We start from the raw sequence: 18,864 nt of genomic DNA, 5'->3' as shown, positions 1-18,864 counted from the left end.
CTACGAAATACAACAGCTTAATGGGGTTTTCAACAAATGTATGACATCTCTGGTTGACGTTGTTTTCTTCCATGTTGTCATCTCCTCACAAGAGCCAGCAAAGGCTATGAATAGGCTCAGTGTTTATTGTGTGCACAGGGAAAATAAACCAAGGGAAAGTAATTGCAAAAATAAAAGAAAATCCTTGGGGATATGTCAGAATATTATATCACTACATTTGGATGGTACAGTATGAGGTCATGAGGTAGTAGACAGAGAACTCTAGACTTGGAGCCAGGAAGTTGTTCAGTTGTGTCCAACTCTTTGTGACCTGTGGCAATACTATCCACGGGCAAAGACGCTGGAATCGTCTGACATTTCTTTCTCCAGTGGATTAAGGTAAATACAGGTTAAGTGACTTGCCCAGGGTCACACAGCCAGTAAGTATCTGGGGTTGGATTTGCTAGGCCTGACTCCAGGCATAGCATTCTATCCATTGAGCCACACAGCTGCCTCCAAGAAGATCAGGAGACTCTGTCACTGATTATTTGTTGAGAAGTCATTCTGAACCTCAGTTTCTTAATCTGCATAAGAGGAATAGGTTACATGACCTCGAAATTCCCTTCTAAATTCAAATCTACGATATATGATTTTTTTATACAGGTAAAACCTGCTTCATGAAGACTTACTTGTGAGGATCAAAGGAGGGGATATTTGTATAGCGCTTAACACAGTGTCTGTCACATGTTTAATAGATGCTTTTTTCCTTTCCATCTGAGAATAATCAAATCTAAGTACCAGAGTGAATGTGGCTGGGACTTATGTAGCAAAGGAAGAACCACTACCATTCTGGGAAGAACTTGGATCTTGGCTGTTCTGCTGGCCCTCAATGGTTCTTAGGATTTGTCAGCCATATGAATCACATAGCCCAGGCATGATTATACCCGAGATGATTTGAGCTAGCATATGCATTTGACTACTAACCGATATGATACATATTGGTTATTGATTATATTTATGATTAATATTGTTGCTGAAGGCTCCCTCAGTGCCTGAGAGGCCCTGGTGCAAACAGAGGGGGCAAGTAGAGGTACCACTCTGGAATCTGATAAAGGATGTAACCTAACATGGGGACAAAACAAACAATCCAAGTGACCTTCTGATGTCTCACTCTAGTGTGGTGGTTCAGCAGAGTAAGCTTTGATAGGTCCAGCCATGCTAAAAAAAAAGGCCTAAGTCCCAGACTTCATATCTGTCTGAGGACCAGGTTTAAGTTTAGAGAGATTCATCAATAGAAAGTCAGCCATTAGGTGATCAATTATCTTTGGCTATAGAGACTCACAAATACCGTCTTGCTAAGGTGTAAAGGGGGAACCATCTACCTTTGTGGAGGGATGAAATGAGGGATCCTTGGAATACTGAATAAACAGAATGTATTACTGATGGGGGGGGGGCCTCGAGGCCACGTGTAGCCTTCTAGTCCTTGGGTATGGCCTTTAGACTGAGTCCAAGTTTTACAGAACAAATCCTATTATTAAGGGGATTTGTTTTGTGAAGTTTGGATTCAGTCAAAGGGCCACACTTGAGGACCTAATTTTAGAATGATAATCAATGAGAAAACTGCTTTTTTTTTCCAAAAATTCATATTACAAATGGCTTTCATGGGATATGTGTATTTTATGAGAAGTCCTCCTGTATTTACACACAAATACCTGTGAGGTTCCTCATTTTTCAATCACCTGAAAATATCAGGGTTTGTGTCCTTACTTTGTAACATCAGAGAGATCATTTTTTTTTAAAAGGTACTGAATGAAGTGGAACAAATTCAAATTTGAAGAGCTACATTTTATAATTAGCACTTATTAACAGCACCAAAGGGGAAAGATTTTTGTATTTAAATAACACCTTTTGGGTGAGATTTTCCAAATGCTTTACGAATAAGAATTTGCCCTATTTTATAGATGGGGAATCAACAACAGGCCTGTGCAAGACCTACATTCTAATAACTGCTTAGAATTGAGAACACAGCACAAGACTTTGAGGTCAGTGCCCTGATGGCTGTTACTTTACTCCACTCTGATGAGATGAGAGGGGAAGGTTTGTCCAGCAAGAAGCTGGAGCAGCATCAGTTTTCCCAAAGGAATAGGGGTTCATTATTCACAAAAGCAGTTTCCTTGGTCTATGGAGATAGTTATTGCAAGTATTACACCGCTAAGGAAGCTGATTTCAATAAAGTACTACATAGTAAACATCAGAGCTGGGACTCAAATCCAGGTCCTCAGACTTGAAGCCCAACGACCCTTCTACTATGCCCAACTTCCTCTTCTAAGATTTGTTCTGATGCTCAGTTGAGTTGGATAACTATTTTTTGTTTCTTTTTTAAAATATAATTTACTTATTTATTTTTATTTTTCAACATTCACTTCCATAAAATTTTGAGTTTTAAATTTTCTCTGCCTCCCTTTCTTTCCCCCTCCACAAGATGGCATGCAGTCTGACATAGGCTCTGCTTATACATTCATATTAAACACATTGTCACATTAGTTATGATGTAAAGAATAATCAGAACTAATGGGAGGAACCACGAGAAAGAAGGAACAAAACAACAAAAGCAAATAGTATGCTTCCATCTGCATTCAGACTCCAGAGTTCTTTCTCTGGATGTGGATAGCATTTTCCATCATGAGTATTTTGGAGTTGTCTTAGATCCTTGCATTGCTGAGAAGAGCTCAGTCTATCAAAGTCAGTCATTAGACAATGTAGTTGTTACTGCATTTAATGTTCTCCTGGTTCTGCTCACTTCACTCAGCATCAGTTCATATAAGTCTTTCCAGGTCTTTCTGTAGTCCACCTGTTCATCTATACTATAGCACAGTAGTATTCCATCACAATCATACACCACAACTTGTTCAGCCATTCCCCAGTTGATAGGCATCCCCTCAATTCCCAATTCTTTGCCACCACAAAAAGAGCTGTTATAAATATTTTTGTACATATGGGTCCATTTCCCGTTTTTATGATCTCTTTGGGATACAGACTTAGAAGTGGTATTGCTGGGTCAAAGGGTATGCACAATTTTATAGCCCTTTGGGCATAGTTTGGATAACTTTTAAATGAGGAACACTGGTTATAAAGGGAGAAAGAGTGTAGTGTAGTGGATAGAGGGCCTCAGAATTAGAGAGACCTACCTTCAAATCTCACCTATGACACATACTGGCTGGTCATATAACTTTTTGTACCCTAGGTAAGTCTCTATAATCATAAACTGCAGAAGAGGTGCTCACTGGCAGTAGTAGGGGAGGTTTCTTCATTGGGAGTTCCCTATGCTGATGAAATCATTGGTCCAGATGTCCCAGAAAGAGAAATGGGTAAAAGAATGCATGTAGTTAGAGCAGGACAGAACCATCATCACTCCTAGAAAAATAAACTTCAAAGTAGGATGATGGCGCAGCTGAGTGGTGCAGTAGATAAAGTGCAGGGCCTGCAGTCAGGAAGACTCTTCTTTGTGAGCTCAAATCAGCTTCAGACACTTACTGGCTGTGTGACCCTGGGCAAGTCACTGAACCCTGTTTGCCTCAGTTTCCTCATCTGTAAAATGAGCTGGAGATGGAAATGGCAAACCACTCCAGTACCTTTGCCAAGAAAACCCCAAATGGGGTCATGAAGAATCAGGCATGACTGAAACAACTGAACACACACAGGATGATAGTACGAAGTTCTTTTTCAAGGAGGGCACATTCACTGACCCATGGTCTAGATGCCTCAACTCTCTGAAATTCACCAATGTTGCTCTCTTTCCATGTGAATAAAAATTAAACTGTACTCAAATACTGGAACAGCCTTGATGACTTAGAAATGTAGAATCATAGACCTACACTGGAAGGGAATTCATAGGCTAGCTATACACCTTTACACATGATGAAACAGAGGCCCCAAGAGATTAAGTGGTTAGCCTCACAGATTAAGTAGGCATCAGAGGCAAGACTTGAACCCAGGGCCTTCGACACCAGAACCAGTACTCCTTTTCCCTTTTACTATACTGCCTACTTACCAATGAGAAAACATAAATGCTAATTGACTGAAGTTACTCAACCAAAAAGAAGTGAATAGTTCAAGAAGAGAGATTATTAAAATATCCCAAACTTACTCTGCTCTCAAAAATAATTTGCAGGTCAAGAATGATTTCCTCAAATGTGACAAATAATGAGGTATGAAATGTGATAACAGTAGATGGCTTTGCCCGGGGTGCCTGTCAGTGTGCATAATACTCTCTCACAAGGACAGACTGATAAACCAGCAATTTAAGGTGATATTTCATTTCCGTGAACTACACCACGTGCCTCGGTAAGGGCAAAACAGAATCCACAGCTTGTTGTGATTCAGAAAATCCTATTGCACTCATTCCACCTAAGGAAAAAAATATTACATAAATTTACTTACAAACTGAAGGGCAGAAAGCAGGACAGTTTGTATATTTGATTTTGGAGACTCTCAAAACATTCAAAATGAGATGGATGCTTGCAACATCAATGATACCAACGATCCTACATGTCTATATCAAAATAAAACTAAACAAAACTCCCACTAGAAATAATATTTGTACTCCCACATGGGCCAAAAGGCAGGGCCTTTAAAAACGATCAGCTGCATGAAGTTTGGTATGTAGATGGCCAAACCCAAGAATGCACACACACAATCTCCTAAGTGGAAGGGATCTCAACTCCAATTCTTTCTCTGATGCTTATTCACTGAATGACCCTGGGTAAATTGCAGCTGTAAAATAAGGGCATTGGACAAGATAGCTTTTGAGATGCTTTCAAGCTCTAGTTCTACGATCCTATTCCTTGATTAGTGGTTATCCTGCCTCAGTGATGGAGAATCCAATAACTGCCAAGGCAGCCCACATCCACATTTGGACAGCTCTGATTGCTAAGAAGTTTCTCCTCCCATTGAGCTGTAATCTGTCTTTCAACAACTTTCATTCAATGCTCTTAGTTCTGCTTCCTAGGGCTAATCAGAAAAAAGATCTAATTCCTCTTTTATATGACATCCTTTCAAATACCCGAAGATACCTGTCAAGTCCTTCCTAAAGTGTACTCTTTACCAGGCTAAAGTCTTAGTTTCTATATCCTCATATGGAAGGGTTTCTAGTCCTTTCACCATCCCATTTTTCCTATTCAAGACATGCTCCAGATCATCAATATACTCAATCAAACAAAGCATCCAGATGTGAACATAATACTCTAGATGTGGGCTGAGGACAGCAGCACTCCCATCTCCCCCAGTCTGGGCACTGAACCTACCTCACAATGTAGCACGGTAAGACATTAGCCTATAGTCCACCAACAAATCTTCTTCACAGGGAGCCACTGTCTAGCCATAACTCTTTTCTTTTCTACTTCCGAATTTATTTTTAACCCATATTTAGAACTCTACATTTATTCCTGTTAGAGATCCTTGTATCTTCAGTCTGTCTTTTTTTAACTCCTGACTCTCTCAACTAATGTTTATGTGTGTGTGTATATATGTACATATATACATATATATATACACACATGTATATACATACACACACACACACACACCACGCAAACCTGAAACATCAAAATAAACATATTGTATTCTTCCTCTAAGTGACTGACACCATCCTCACTCTAGTTAGGTCAACTTCCTTAGTATGTGTTGTTCCAGTCACTTAAAAGGCTTCCTCTCTGCCTGCTGAGCCTTTGAGACCCAGCTCAAATAAGCTATCCCTCTATATCCTTCCTAGCTGCTCAGCTGCTCTTCACTGATGTCCCTCTCCTAAGGACCACCGTGGTATCTCTGGCTTCTCTGTCACAAAATTTAGAACTGACATTATGTGGTTTTGTTGTGTATAATTCACAACTGTTTCATGCATCTTCCTTCTTCAAGTACAGTGTAACCTCCTTAGAGGAAGGGACCTATGCTAGGCTTTTTTTCTTTTCTTTAGCAACTTCTACAATGCCTGGCATAGCTCAGCTGGACTGTAAGGGCAAACTTCCAAACAAATAGAGCTACCCCAAGCATAACAGACTGCCTTTGGGTTGTGCATTTCCCCTACAGTGGAGGTTTTTAAAGCTGGATTTGTCAGCTCTGTTATAGTTCAGTCATTTTTCAGTCATGTCTGACTCTTTGTGACCTCATTTGGTGTTTTCTTGGCAAAGATACTGGCGTGGTTTGCCATTTCCTTCTCTAGCTCATTTTATAGATGAGGAAACCGAGGCTAAGAAGATTAAGTGCCATGCCCGGGGTCATACAGCCAATAAATATCTGAGGTCAGATTAGAACTCAGGTCTTCCTGACTCCAGGCCCTGCTCTATCCATTGTGCCACCTAACTGTTACAGAGGGAATTCTTATTAAGGTACTGATGCGTCTACTGCTGCTGCTGCTACTACTACTACTACTACTACTACTACTGCTACTACTACTACTACTACCACCACCGTACTATTAGTTCTGCTACTACTCCTATTAGCTGGTTAGTATTTATATAGTACTTTGAGGTTTAAGTAGCTCTTAAAACATATGGTCTCATTTAATCCTCACAACAACTACAGGCAGAAGGTGTCATTATTATCCCATTTTATAGGTGAGTAAACTAGGGTATATATCTAGGTAAAGTATATTTTTGGGGTTCATACAGCTAGTTGGTGTCAGAGGTGGGATTTGAACTCAGGTTTTCCTGACTCTTAAGTCCAACACTCTCTATACATTATACCACTTAGCTGCCCATTATTCCTATCTGGAAAACATAGCCTTTCAGGTCCCTCTTACTGGCAGATTCTATTTCCATTCCATTTTTCATAATATCCCCAAATTCATGTTACTGATGAACCTAGTTATTCCTATGCTCATAAGTCTTTCCTAGAGTCTTATTCCTTATTGAGTAAAATGAAAACTTTTTTTATTTGGCATTCAAAGGCTACTATGTAAAAGGTTCTCAAATGATCTCTGAAGTTTGTTAGATGTAGTCTGGAAGACAAAAGTCTTATCAGTCCTAGTATGTTCCACGAAGACCTTCCTGATTTTGGAAGATCACCTCCTCTATTTCCCCCCCACCCTCTCCATTCCCCACCAGTACGGAGGTACTAAGCATATCTAGTTTGCTGGATGCTCCGAAGGAAAGGAAACAGACACACAGTTTCCTTGACTACCTTCCCTGGGGTCAATGTCCTGAGTGAAACATATAATGACACATTTGTATCAGAGAAGTCTCCAAGGGATGCTAACAATGTATCCATATCCTCTCCAAATCCCAGAGGTTACCTGGGTCTAAGTTGCCTTCTGAAGGGGGAGAGCACTGCTACAATGTTTTGTAATTATAACTATCCTTCTTAAATCCCTCCATTACACACTGTCTCCACATTCCCACAGAGGCTGAGGAATAAAAGTCAGCATTGTCTCTTGCAAAGTACTAATGTAGCACATTTCTCATCCTTATCCTTGACCAGGAGGCTGTCAATTAATCCCCTGCCCCTTCTCTCCTCATCAAATGAGATTGCTAAGGTCACTCTGGGTGTTACTTATGAAACTCCCTAATAAATGACAGTGCATACATATTATAGAATAATTCCTATACATGGTACTTGATCAATCAAATAATACCGTAATTTCTACTTCTGCCACCATCATGATTTGTCTCACACTGTGTTTTCTCAACCCTACCTACAGAAGGGACAAGTTATCCTTGCTAACACCATGGGACTTTGAGGGAACACACTGCCTTGAGATATGAAACATGAAAAATGGGCTAAATTTTCCAGGTTCACTGTAAACCCATCCTAAATATCTATCATTTAAAGGCCAGCAGAGCCTGAATAGCAAAAGGCAAATGTGATCTTCCTAAACCTGGCGTCTGTATTTCCACAATGGAAACTCTGTTCTCTGTCAGTCTTCCCCTGATTCTTTGCTTGACTTAATGCCTGATGGGTGGCCCTGACTCACTTTTGCAGGTGTTTTCCCAAGTTCTGCAAATCTAACATTTGTTGTGTCTCTGGTACATCTGCCAGAACATACATGAAGAGAAGACGCAGGCTACCTGAAAGGGTGGGGATATTGAGTTTTCTTGGCAAACTCTGCCATCATTAGGAACAAGACCCCATTCTGCTGCAAATCTCTAGACTAACAAAAGAAGTCATGCTTAACAGCTTGGTTTGTTCATTCTACATGTCTATTCACCTGTGTGTGGTAGTAGGGGTAAGCAATAAATCAACCTCTGATTTATTTAAAAACCCTCTTTAGTACTTGGCAGTAAATGGGGGACTCTATCTGAATGACAAATCCATACAAAGAGATGTTGCTGAGTTGTTTTTAGTTGTGTCCAAATCTTTGTGACTCCATTTGGGGTTTGCCTGACAAAGGTACTGGAGTCATTTGCCATTTCCTTCTCCAGTTCATTTGACAGGGGAGGAAACTGAGGCAAGCAGGGTTAAGTGACTTGCCCAGGGTCACACAGCCAGTAAGTGTCTGAGGCTGGATCTGAACTCACAAAGGAGAGTCTTCCTGACTCTAGGCCCTGCACTTTATCCGCTGCACCATTCAGCTGCCCAACAACTACTATACCATGAAGATAAAATTCTCACCAAAGTCAATTCAACTGTCAAAAGTAATACGTGACTGGGTGGCAAGGAGGCTTCAGTGCCCTTTCTGACAGGGAGCTGCAGCTGGGTGGCCCAGTAGATGGAGCATCGGGCTTCTAGTCAGAGAAACCTGAGTTCAAATCTATCCTCACCTACAGGTTGTGTGATCCTGGGCAAGTAATTTAACTTCTGTCTGGCTCAGTTTCTTCAACTATAAACTGGGGATCATAAAAGTACCCATCTCCCAGGCTTGTGAGGATGAAATGAGAGAATGTCTGTAAAGCATTTAGCACAATGCTTGGCATGTAGTAGGTTTGCTTAAATCATTTTTTGTTTCTTTCTGTGATCCCCCAACACAGTCCCTCTAAGACAGTGGCGTCAAACTCAAATAGAAACTGATCCCTGTGGGCAGCATATTTATTGACTTATAAAAACACAAATGAACATTATCTATATTCTATTGTATTTTTATTTATTTTGTTAAACACACCCAGGGGTTTTGCTGGCTTCATGCAGACTGCATTCCCACGTCCTCTGTTCGACAATTCTACCCTAAGATGCTGTTCTCTACAAAAAGTAATGAAAATTCCAGGGAGGAAGAGTGTGGCCATGAAACCACTCCAACAGTCAGAAGGCCCCTTAGTGCCCAACACTCCACTTTTATGACAACTTTCTTCTAGGCAAATATACTGTCAGCCTTAAGTACTTTGACATAAACTGGTAATTAAGGGAAAAAAAATCACCGCCTCTAAGAAATGCAGGTACAAGTATCACTTTTGGGAGTGGAACTTAGTTCCTGCATAGCTCTTACCTATGTTGGATACAATTATAATCTAAGCCACAGCACAAATTGCAGTGAAGTAACCTGACTCTGATGGAAAACATCCTTCTCAAGGTCACAAAACAATCCATGCTAGGGAAGTCAAGTGAACACTTTGCAAACCTATGGGATATGCTTTGGTTTGCACTAAGGGAAAAATAATCAAAATATCATGTAAGTAGGCCACAGCATGTTGATTAAGAGACTCCACTGGGGGAAGCCACGGTAGAGTGGGTAGAGTCAGCCTCCAAATCAGTCAAATCTAAGGATCTACATCATCCTGGGTATTCAAATCCTGTCTCTGGTACATAGTGGCTGAGTGACCCTAGGCAAATAACTTAATTTCTCAGTGCCCCAGGAAGTTCTCTAAGACTTTAAGCTCAGCAAAGGCAGCAGTCTATATTGGCACATAAAAAGCAGTTAATGATTGCTGACTGACTGACTGACTGGTAGAGGAGTTTTATGGATGGGATTTCCCTAGTTCAATGAAATCATAGGACTGACTGGTCCAAAAACCAAAACAAAGCATGGGCTACGCCAACATTTCATTAAACGCTATAAGAAGCACAGAATATACATAACTAGAATGGTCATACTACATTTGAATGCCTGCCCACTGATCTCCAAAACTAACTACAAATAAGCCCAATGTAAACAGAGGTTAGTATAGTTTCATCCTTCCCGAACCCAAGTCAGAAAGTCTGAATTCAAGGGAAGAGGATGGTGATTACAGAAGGTGATTTCACTCAGACTTCAGTAGTCTAAACAGGGACAAACAAAAAAAGTCCTTATGATTGGCTGAGAATGTTGAATACATTTCTTTTTGACAAATATATGCCCATGAGGCCTACGATCACTCATTTAGTGAGTAACTTTGTCCGTACAGAGAGGATAACCCCAGGAGGGTGATTAATAGAATGATCATAAACTCGCTCCGGGCTAATGACCTCTAGCAAGTGCTTGTGCTCAGTGGGATTCCCTTCTGTCTTCACTATAAGGGAAGTGACAATAACAGAAATTACCTCCCTCTTGGACCTACCAGGGCATTCCTGTTTGGGAATCTTGACTTCAATTTGATAGGGAGAGGGACTAGATCTGAGACTTCATTGTTAGAGAGAACTCCTGGATGGGGAAAACCCCTTTACCAATAAGGACTGACCTTTTTTGCAATGTACAGTCTTAGGAAATTGATCAGAGCCCTGAGAGATAAACTGACTTACTCAAGGCTGCACCACTGATGTATTAAAGGTAGCATTTGAAACACACATCTTCCTGGCTCTTGGGGTAGTTCTCTATGCTCTATCTATGCCTCTAATTTGATTTGGCTCAAGCCACAGGAAAACAAAAAGTACCTTGTTTGCATTCATGCCTCTGAAACTCAGAGTCCAAAAGAAATTAACCCCTCCCCTCTCAGAGCATGACCTTCTACTTCAGAGATTGTACTTCCCATATGCTCTCCTAGCTTCAGGAAATACAGCTCCCTAAAGCACCTTAATAATTAACATTTGGGGCCCCCCTTTTGTTTTGAATGTGGTCCCCAAGTCAAGGGCTATTCTCACTCTCAAGGGTAACATGGAAGGAGAGCTGCCTTTTCCTTCCCCAGGCTCCTCAACAGGTTTCTCCTTCCAAATGAGAAATTACAGCACTGTTCTTGGTTTATCTCATTTCCTATGGCTTCAGCAGGCCATACCACTGCATGCAGTAGTCAGCAATACCACCATAGCAGAAACAAAGACCTTAATAGCCCCAGAACTCCCAAAGTCAGGGATATCATAGACTTCTACTTGTTACTAAGTGGCTTTCTTTCTTTTAAAACTTATTTATTTCACTCTGAACTTAATAAAAAAAATATTTCCATAACAAAGTGGGATAGAAAAACAGAGGACTGCACCTGAAGTTGCAGACACGTTATGTAAAACTTGTTATTTCTTTCAAATATACAACAAAGTTAACATGTAACTTTTTTCCCTTCCCCCCCCCAAACTTAGAGATGGCTACCATTAGACACATATCTATATATGCATGTATGTATACACATACACAGATATACATATGTATATGTCAGTTCTTTTTCTGGATTTAAACAGCAACTTCATAGGATCTTTGCGGTTAATTTGGGTATTTATAACAGAATAACTTGGTTGCTTAAAGTTGTTCTTAAAACAATACTACTGTTACCGTATACAGTGTTCTCTTGGTTTTGCTCATTATTTCGTGGAGGTCTCTTCATGCTTTTCTAAAATCATTGAGTTCACCACTTCTTAGACCAGAGTAATATTCCCTCATGAATATATACCACAATTTGTTTAGCCATTCCTCAACTGATGGGCAATCCGTGATTTCCAGTTCTTTGCCACCACAAAGAGAGCTGCTATAGATATTTTAGAACATGTATGTTCTTTTCCATTTTCCCTAATCATCTTGAGAAACAGACCCAAGAGTGGTATTGCTGGTTCAAAGGGGCTAGGCAGTTTAATAACTTTTTGGGCACAATTCCAAATCTCTCTCCAAAATGGTTGGATTAGCTCACAGATCCACCAACAACGAATTAAGGTCCTAATTTTTCCACACCCCCTCCAAGTTTTGTCACTTTCCCCTTATATCATTTTAACCAATCTCACAGGTGTAATATGAGAGCTCAAGGTCATTTTAATTTTCACTTCTCTAATCAATAATGATTTAGAGTATTTTTTTCATATGATTATGAAGTGTTTTGATTTCTTCACTGGAAAACTACCTGTTCATATCCTTTGATCATTTATCAATTGTGTAATGACTCACATTCTAAGTTCTTTATATATTTGAGATATGAGATCTTTATCTAAGAACTGTCTATAAAAATGTTTTCCCAGTTTTCTGCTTTCCTTCTGATTGTGACTACATTCCTTTTATTTGTACTTGTTAATTTAATGTAATCAAAATTATCCATTTTATATCTCATAACACTATCTCTTGTTTGTTCACAAATTGTTCACCTATCCATAAGACTGATAGGTAATATGTTCCATGTTCTTCAAATTTTCTTGTAATGCCTCCCTTCATATCTAATTTTGACTCTGTCTTGGTAAATGGTATAAGATACTGGTCTATGCCTAATTTCTACCAGACTGCTTTCCAGCTTTCCCAACAATTTTTTACCAAATGAATTCTTATCCCCAAAACTAAAGTCTTTACACTTCTCTAATGCTGGGTTACTATATTCATTTGCTGCTGTAGATTGTTTTGTCTACTCCGTTCCACTGGTCTACCTTTCTATTTCTTAGTCAGTACCAGATAGTTTTGATAATTACCTCCTTATAATATAGTTTAAGATCTGGTGTTGTTATATCTCCTTCCTTTATATTTTTTCCATTAGTTCCTTTGATATTCTTGATTTTCTGTTCTTCCAAATGAATTTTACTATTCTTTCTAGCTCCATAAAATAATTTTCTTTGTAATTTAATTGGATGTTAAATGGAGATTAATTTTGGCAAAATTGTCATTTTTATTATATTGGCCCTACCTACCCATAAACAATTAATATTTCTCCATTTATTTAAATCTGACGTTGTGTACAAAGTTTTTTATGATTTTGTTCATATAGATCATGGGTTTGAATTGGTAGGTGTATTCCCAGGTATGTTATACTGTCTAGAGTTATTTTAAATGGGGTATCAGTAGCTATCTCTTTCTACATGATCCTGTTAGTGATATGTAGGAATGCTGACCATTTATGTGGGTTTACTTTATATCCTGCTACTTTGCTGCAATTATTATTTCAATTAACTTTTTAGTTGAGCCTTTAGGATTTTCCAAGTATATCATCATCTGTAAAGAGAGATAGTTTTATTACCTCATTCTCTATTCTGATTCCTTCTATTTCTTTTTCTTCTGCATTCCTGGTATCAATCCCACTTGGTTATAATATATAATCTTTGTAATATATTGTTGTAATCTTTTAGCTAGTATTTTATTTAGGATTTTTTTAATCTATATTCATTAATGAAATTGGTCTGTAATTTTCTTTCTCTGTTTTTACTTTTCTTGGTTTAGGTATCAGTAACATAATGGTTTCATAAAAGGAGTTTGGTAGGATCCCTACTTTGCCTATTATTCCAAATAATTTATTTAATATTGTAGTTAGTTGGTCTTTAAATGTCTGATAGAATTCACTTTTAAATCCATCTGGTCCTGGTGCTTTTGTCTTAGGAAGCTCATTTATGGCCTGTTCATTTCTTTTTCTAAAATAGGTCTATTTAGATATTCTAGTTCTTCTGCTAATCTAGGTAGGTTTGGGTTTTTTTTTTGATAAATATTCTTCCATTTCACTTAAGTTGTTAAATTTATTGGCATATAATGGGGCAAAATAATTCCTTAAAATTGGTTTGACTTCATCTTCATTAGTGGTGTATTCACTTTTTTTTGATACTAGTAAAATTTGGTTTCTTCTCATCCTGATCTATATGTTGTCACTGGATCCAGCTGGCTCTGGAGGAAAAAGACACTGGTGACTTAGCACAGCCCTCTCTCACTTATATCCAATTCACTTGCAAGTCATGGCACCACCTTCGAGATGCCATGGTCCTCTTCCAGAATGAAGGACAAATAACAACAACAATTCTCTCCACAGATCTATCCTATCTAGCTTATCTAAAATCCTATTCACTTGCTTAACTTCTTTCTTATTTATTTTGTGGTTAGATTTGTCTAGTTCTGAGAGGGAAAGATTCAAGTCCCCCACTATTATTTCTATCTGTAATTTATTTAACTTTTCTTTTAAAAGTTTAGATGCTATGATATTTGGTGCATGTAAGTTTAGTATTGATATTATTTCATTATCTATGGCCCCTTCTATCATAATGTAGTTTCCCTATTTATCTCTTTTAATTAAATCTATTTTTAGCTTTGACTTTTGTCTGATATCATGATTGCACCCCCTGCTTTTTTTGCATAGGCTGAGGCATAATACATTCCACTCCAGGCTTTTATTAACTGTATCTCTCCTTTTTAAATGTGATTCTTGTTAGCAGCATATCGTCGGATTCTAATTTTTAATCCATTCCGCTACTCAAAGTTATAATTACTATCTGTGGATTTCCCTCCATCCTATTTTTCCTCACTATTGTCCTTCTCAGCCTCTCTTTTTTCCCCTATCCCTCCTCTAGTTTACTTCTAACCACTACCTCGCTATTTCATACCCTTTTAAAGAGTCTCTCCCTTATCCCCTCCCCAATCCCAATTTTCCTCCCACCGTCCTAAATCTTAATCTACACACCCTTCTAAACCACTCCCCTTCTTGTTCCCTTACCCTCTTATTTCTTTATAAATTTAGAAGACTTTTATACCCTTCTAGATGTATCTGTTGTTCCCTCTTTTAACCCAGATCTGATGAGAGTACCACCAGTACTACCAGCCCTCTACCCCATCTGATTCCTCTATATCAGTTCTTCCTCGTGTGCCTCATTTGTATAACTGCTTTTTTTTTAAACCTTTCCCTACACAAATTTACCTTTTACCAGATCATACTCAGCTCATTCCCAATCTTTCTTTCAAACTACCCAATTACTAATGATAGTCTGAAGAATACAGTTTACATTTCCGTGTATAAAAAGTAAACGGTTTGATTTTATTGAGTCCCTTTTAACTGGTCTTTGATGTTTATCTTATGTTTCTCCTAGATCTTATATGTCACAATTTCCATTAAGCTCTGGTCTTTTTGCAACAAAAAATCCGAAAGTGTCAATTCATTGAATATTTATTTTTCCCATTTAGGGTTAAACTTAACTTTGCTGGGTAAGTTATTTTTTGCTGCAACCCCAGTTCTTTTGCTCTTTGATATATAGTGTCCCAAGACCTGCAGTCTTTTAATGTAGCAGCTGTTAGGTTTTGTGTAATACTGATTGTGGCTCTGCAGTATTTGAATTTTTTCCTTGTTGCTCGTAATATTTTCTCCTTACCATGGGGGTTTTGAACTTTGACTATGATATCCCGTAGGTTTTCATCCTGGGATCTCTTTCAGGTAGTGATCAGTGGATTTTTTTTCCCCTTTTGTTCTAAAACTTCAGGGCAATTTTCTTTACTTATTTCTTGTAATATTGTATCAAGACTCTTTTTTTGATCATAGCTTTCAGGTACTCTGATAATTCTTATGTTTTCTCTTCTTGATCTGTTCTCCATATTAGTTATTTTTCTTATGAGACATTGGACATTCTCTTCTATTTTTTCATCCTTTGTATTTTGTTTTATTATTTCTTGGTATCTTACAATGGCATTTACTTCCCCTTCCCCAATTCTAGTTTACAAGGAGTTGTTTGCTTCCTTAAGATTCTGGATCTCTTTTTCCAGCTAGTTGACTTTCTTTTCATAATTTTCTTGGTTTTCTTGGATTATTCTTATTTTTCCCTAATTTTTCCTCAGTCTCTCTTATTTGATTTTAAAAGTCCTTTTTAAGTTCTTCCACAAGTGCTTCTTGGGCACAAAACCATTTGACATTACTCTTTGGGTAGGAGAGACTTTTTTTGCTTCGGTAGCCACCTCTGAAAACAAGACCCAGGTCTTCTCTATCCCCATTATAGCCATCTATGGTTGGATTCTTTCTCCTTGGCTTTCTAATTTTTATTTTGTGGGTTTTTTTAAATTTTTGGCAGCTTGTTATTATAACAGTCCTGAGGTGTGGGGGATGGTGCCTCTGGCCTCAGGTCCTTCTTACTGTTATTTTCTGAGCTTTGTCCGAGGCCTAGCCTCAGCACTCCTTTCCCCCTCCACGCCACAGCTGGGGCCCCCATGCACATTATGCTAAATGCTCTTGCTCCCTGAGAACCATCCAGTGGCTGTAACTTTCAGTTCTCCCCTCTGGCCTAGAACCAAAACCAGGGACTCAGCTCTCCTGTAAGTGTCCATGGTCAGCAGGATCTGCCCCATTGCTTCTGCACGTATGGGGCATGGCCTGGTCGCTTCTTGCCTTCAGCTGCAGCCCAGGATTGAACCCCAGCAGCACAGCTGGGCCTGGTATCCCTCAACAGCAGAGGGTCCTTCAATCTTCCCCTGCTCGGATGTCTGACCCTACCACACTGTCTGTGTGTTGAGAATTCCTATGGCTGAGGCTACCTCCCAACCCAGCTGCCTCCAGAGCTTGCTGTTTGTTGTTTTGGGGGAGGTAGGCAGGAGATGTCTGCACTTGACTCAGGCCTAACCTCTGTCCCTGGGGTCTTTACTTGGGTCTTCTCCAGTTGTTCCTGGAAGACCACAGCTCTGCCCTAACTCTTGTTTAATTTTTGCTGCACTATGTTCATTCACCATGAGGCACTATTCTGTTTTGTTTGTGGAGGAAATCTGGAAAGCTTGGAAATTTCCGACCTCCTCCACCATCTTTCCAGAATCCCCCAGTTTCTTTCTTGTTCTCTAACTGCCCTTTCCCTAAATCTCCAGACCCAAGGCTACCCTTCCTCTCCTCTTGTCCAGCTGATCTCTGAGCTTGAAGTAAGATCTATAACTCCAGCCAAGTCTGTAGGAACCAAACAAGCTGTTAATTAGTCATCTACTTCTATGTTCAAGCTTTTTCTAACTACCTTAGTTTTGGAGCTAGAGGACAGAGGTTCAAATGGACCTTTGTGATCTTGGGCAAGTCACAGCTTCTCTGAACATTTCAGTTTACTCTTTATAAAATGAGGGGTTAGATAGATTAAAGGACCCTCTACCAGGTCTAATCCAAGGATTCTATGGCTCTCTAATATTTACCAGCAGTGCCTCTTCCCAACCCAGAAGTGCCCAAACTCACAGATACTGAGGACCAGCCCCCAGACCTGGGTGTAATCCTAACCCTGTAGTCATACTTCTCAAAGGAGGTCTTGAACTCTGCTAAGAACTGGTCTTAAGCCACTACAATCTCCCACCAGAGGGCTCTCCTCTTACATCGGGAGAACCTTCTGATGGAAAGAGTCTCCTAATTTCTTTTTATCTTAAAGACTACACCTCTGTGTGGCAGCTAGGCCACCCAGCAACAGAACTCTGGACTTGGAGTCAGGTTAGACCTGAACTCAAATCCAGCCTCAGATACTAGCTGTATGACTGGGCAAGTCACTTCACCTTTCCAAACCTCAGTTTCCTCACCTGTAAAAGGAGAATAATAACAGCTCCTTCACAGGGCTGTCGTAAGGATCAAATGAAACAACTAATGCAAAGTGCTTTGCAAACCTTAAAGTGCTATATGAACGTCACCACTTTTGACTATCTGATCTACTTCAAAGAAGCAAGGCTTTGTTTTTATAGCTGATTCACACTAGCCCACGAAGGTCAAGGTTTGCCCTCACAGTCCCTTGAGGCTGAATGATTCTATGATACATGTTCAAACCAAATCAAGTGTGTAGCTACTTGCAGTCCAGCTTTTGCAGGGGAGAGGTGTCAGGATAACAATGTGCAAGACCCCATCTTACTTCAATACTATCCTAGAAGTAACCCCAGGCAGCTTGGGCAACTGATCCTTTAAACTGTACACCATATATGTCTAAATTTCTAAGGCGGTAGAGGGGTAAAAGTAAAATTTGTTATGCAAACAGTACTATTACATTTGGGGCATTAAATCCCCTTAGTCCCTTGGCCCTCTTCCCTCTTGGGAGAGAAGCTCAAATGGCCGTGCCCTACCAGAGAAAAGCCCTAGGGTCCTGTTGGAAGGCTTTATCACAGAAATCCTCTTAATAATAAGATATCCAGGAGGAGGAAACACAGACACATACACATACACATACACCCCTACCCCAAATACCTTCCGAAGAGTGATTCTTCTGGGGGTGGCTGTGACATGTCCCCAGTACAGCCATACCCCATAGTTACCTTCAAAAGGCACTTATAATAGTTACAATTGGCTAGAACTATTGGTGGTACATTCTACTCTTACTTATACTGAAATCCCCGCTAATATGTTACTGTGCATATCCATAATGGGAGTAGGTGCAGCAGTTGCATTTGGGTCGATGCTGACTTGACTCAGGATCCTGTCTTCCCCTGCCCCTGACCAGGGTGCTGATGTCTAGTTTGCTGTCACCATGCCTTTCTAGTCTTATTACTGTTTGCCTTGTATTGACCAATGTATATCTGGCAAAATGAGACTACGCTCTGCTCCCCCAACAAGCCCTGCATCTCATTCCTCCCTTTCAGGAATGGAATAACCTCTCTGCTGTCTAGTGCTGTAGTAGTCATATCCATCCTTTAAACACCAATTCAAATGTCAACATTCTCCCTAACCCTTTCCCTAATTCTGCCATCATCAATAACCTTTCTCTTCTGACCTTACAAAGTATCGTGTTCTGAAAGACTCTAATGAATATATGAAGTGACATTGTTTATTATAGTTATATGTTTGCATTATCTTTTACTAAAAGACTGTAAGCTCCACAAAAGCTGGGAGCACTTTTTCTCCAAATTCAGCAACCTCTTCCCTCCACCCTCAGGGCCTAGCATACTGATGTCCTCCATATAGCCCTTAATAA

At 39.6% G+C, this 18,864-nt stretch overlaps 1 protein-coding gene across 1 annotated transcript in view; it reads right to left on the bottom strand.

Annotated features, from left to right (window-relative positions):
- The window catches only part of TLN2 (talin 2), a 268,344-nt gene that overhangs the window by 98,842 nt on the left and 150,638 nt on the right, over positions 1-18,864 (bottom strand). The window lies entirely within an intron of this gene.

Source organism: Trichosurus vulpecula, chromosome 8 (assembly GCF_011100635.1).
Source record: "Trichosurus vulpecula isolate mTriVul1 chromosome 8, mTriVul1.pri, whole genome shotgun sequence".
In the NCBI taxonomy this organism is placed as follows: domain Eukaryota; kingdom Metazoa; phylum Chordata; class Mammalia; order Diprotodontia; family Phalangeridae; genus Trichosurus; species Trichosurus vulpecula.
This window is presented reverse-complemented; position numbering and strand designations above follow the sequence as displayed.